General features: G+C 42.3%; 1 non-coding gene across 1 annotated transcript; it reads right to left on the bottom strand.

Annotated features, from left to right (window-relative positions):
* Positions 1–3,143: 3,143 nt before the first annotated feature.
* TRNAK-UUU (transfer RNA lysine (anticodon UUU)) lies at positions 3,144–3,216 on the bottom strand. Its single transcript has one exon. It is a non-coding gene; the product is annotated as a tRNA-Lys (tRNA).
* Positions 3,217–3,457: the final 241 nt, after the last annotated feature.

Here is a 3,457-nt window from a genome sequence, read left to right as displayed (position 1 = left end):
CCGAATGATTAAACTCGGTCAGACCGATTCAGCAAAGCTAGTGACCGTTAGGGTTTTTGGTGGGACCGACATGCAACTCGGTAGGACCGATATGATTAGGGTTAGGGCATAACGTAATCTCGGTGAGACCGATTACACAAACTCGGTGAGACCGATTTTGGTAATAATCTAACCAGAGAGTTGGTCAGGTAAACTCGGTGAGACCGATCGTTCATTTTGGTGAGACCGAAACATTACGAAGGGAAAAACAGAGAGTTTACATTGCAATCTCGGTGGGACCGATCGCTCATCTCGGTGAGACCGAAATGTTATGAAGGGAAACAGAGAGATTACAACCCCATCTCGGTGAGGCCGAGATCCCTATCGGTGAGATCGATTTGCCTAGGGTTTGTGGCAGTGGCTATGACATTTGAAACTCGGTGGCGTCGGATAAAAAGAATCGGTGGGTCAGACCTTGATGCTGCGACTAAGGCATTACTCAATAGAGGTGCAAGGCTTACAGAAGTGCCCAGACAACCACAATATGAACCACTTCCAATTGAAAAACAAATTGTTGTGATTTATGTTGCTGTCAACGGCTTCTGTGATCGAATGCCACTAGACAAAATTTCCCAATATGAAAAAGCCATTCTAAGTACTATTAATCCTGAATTACAAAAATCCTTCTTAGAAAAAGGTGGCTTAACTAACGAAAGAAAGATGGAACAAGATGCTTCTTTAAAAGAAAGCACTTTGCCTTACATGTGAATTAATAAAAAAGGTTGCCCCTTACTCGCAGATGTAGGAAGAAGGCTTTTCTCGCCAACTGAACCCCAATAGGCTATTTTGGGCTTTTTGCACATAATTATTAAAGATAGATTTTCGTGCCATGCGTAAACCAAGCTGCTGAGAGTCTACCCCAGTCACAAGGGGGAGCTGCTCCAGTAGTTTAGGATACCCCACCCAGCCCCACAAGGGTTGACGGACCCCCTACCTATACCTATACCTGATGATTACCTATACCTGATGATTACCTATACCTGATGATTTTCAATCCACAGCTCATTTTCTTTAATATGTGATAAGCCTTGCAAATTGTGATAATATGTATCAAATTAGTGGTCCGCATAACCCAATATTTGAAAATTATGGAGGTGCAGGCCCAAGTACTTCGAATCATCAACAAGAAATCCAAGAAAGAACAGCGAAGGAAAAACATGACAAGAAAAGTGTTTTCTCAACTCGAGATGTTAGAAGGTGCTAAATCAATAGGTGCCGGAGCTGCTACAATTGCTTTAGCCGGAGCTGCTGTCGGTATTGGAAACTTCCTCAGTTCTTTGATTCATTCCGTGGCGCGAAATCCATCATTGGCTAAACAATCATTTGGTTATGTCATTTTGGGCTTTGCTCTCACCGAAGCTATTGCATTGTTTGCCCCAATGATGGCCTTTCTGATCTCATTCGTTTTCTGATCACATAAAAAGTCATGAGATCAAAAAAGAAATGTGAGAATGTAGTTACATATGTAAAAAAGTCAATATCTTGTTCTCTTGGTCCATAGATGGGGCGTCCTATCTGATGGATGAATAAGGAGCCTATATCGAGTAGTGAAATGATAGGATTCTTCTTTTCAGTTAAACCGAAACACAAGTCGGCGATTCAAGCCAAGAGTGCGGGCACCTTAAGAGCGGTCAAAGCTAGAAGCCATATCATGACTGCTGGAACGAAAGACCCGATGAGTATTTTCGTACCACGTTCCAATCTTCTTAGTCAATTGTGTACTTTTCCACTAGGCGAGACATAAGTTATCGGAATCCGGGGCCTGTGTTTCCCTATTTCCCAAGGGGAATGTCAAATTGTGTGGTTTCACAGTCTTATGAGACAGAAAGTTTTGGAAATGGAGCTGTCGTTTTCACTACTTTGGTCCCTAGCGATATTGTTGCTTAAACTAACATGGAAAGTGGTTTCAATCACTTTAAAGTGCCCTCTCAAGTGTCATCTCATAATGGTAATCTCCTTGTGGTATAGTAATTTGGCTTAGAATAAGAAACCTATCTCTTCCCCCTAATGGCTTTTCACTACCCCTTGCGGGAATGCGTATTGTTGCTGCATCGCCACCGTATTCCTGACTTGCTTTTTTGAACTGCTTCTTTTCTCGGGGCTGCAGTCCAGTTGCTTAGTAGTTTGCTTCTCGGTCTACCCAATCAAGGTTAGACCTCGCTCTATCAACCATTGCTTTAAATAGTATCGTGTTATTTCATCTTTCATTGATACCATCATTACAATCGAGGGCCTACAATCCATGGAAATCCCTATTCCGATCACTGGGAAAGAAGAGCAAGTAAGTAATGAATGAATGAATGAATGAATTTAGATGGTATATAAACATCTCCCCATGAAGGGAAGGTGTTATAGTATCTAACTAAGAAAAAAAGTAGGTTGTGAAATGATAGGAAATATGCCATGCAGAAAATCAAGGAAATATTTCCTGGATTTTCGGATGACCCGGCTTATCTTTGCAGTTATCCTTATTTAGCAGAATCTAGTGAGTGTTCCATTAAAAGGAAAGAGAGCTATTCATTGTAGGATTGATCCAGACAACCCAACCTAAGTCACCTATTGTACCTAACCTAAGTATAGTGCCAGTGGTCGGCGAGGAGAAGTTCATTCCTGTAGAGAAGAGAGGGGATCCTATTTCCTTTCCCCCTTTCCCAGTATGGCGACCTTATCTTCCAGCATGAAAGATGGTATCAGAATGAAACAATCCAATCCATACTTTTGGAGTGCTCAGTTCAGTTCCTGATTTCTCTCAAGCCTAAACCGGAAAAGGAAACCTATTACCCGGGGTCCCCCCTTTCGGCTATCTCATCTGCTGTTCCTCGACTCTCAGGAAGGTAAGATCATCAATCAATAGTAGGCTGCTGCTCTGTGCAGTTAAAGATGGGATCCAACTTGTTATGTTTGCTTGTTTCCTATAATCTGTGCTCGATTCCATATTTCTATATCCTTCGATTCCTGGGATAGATCTAATCTCCTTTATACTTACCTCAAACAACGAGCGAAGTCGAGATGTTGATGAGAAAGGGGCTTTTCTCAAGGCCAAAGAGTGCTCTTTGAAGGCTACTATGCATCCTTATGAATACAAGAGTGGTTTTTTTTTGTTTTGGGTATAGCAGGACTTGAACCTGCGACCATTAGGTTAAAAGCCCAATGCTCTACCAACTGAGCTATACACCCGAATTTACAAGAAGGCTTGGTGCGGAAAAGAAAAGAGGGCGGCCTGGCCCCTTTTCTTCTTATCATATCACAAGGGCGCGGCTCTGTATGGTATAGTACTGTGGAGCAAGTTTGGGAGTCCTTTCCACTCATTGAGGATTCTATCTAAAAAAGATGGTCAACGGGGGAGACTACAATAGCTCGAACTCAGACTATCTACGAAAAAGGTAAAGTCATTTTTCCTAGGGTTCGACCGAAAGGA

Source organism: Triticum urartu, chromosome 3A (assembly GCF_056163025.1).
Source record: "Triticum urartu cultivar PI428250 chromosome 3A, HENAU_Tu73, whole genome shotgun sequence".
Classification (NCBI taxonomy): Eukaryota; Viridiplantae; Streptophyta; class Magnoliopsida; order Poales; family Poaceae; genus Triticum; species Triticum urartu.
Note: the sequence above shows the minus strand (reverse complement) of the source record. Positions and strands in the feature narration are given on the sequence as shown.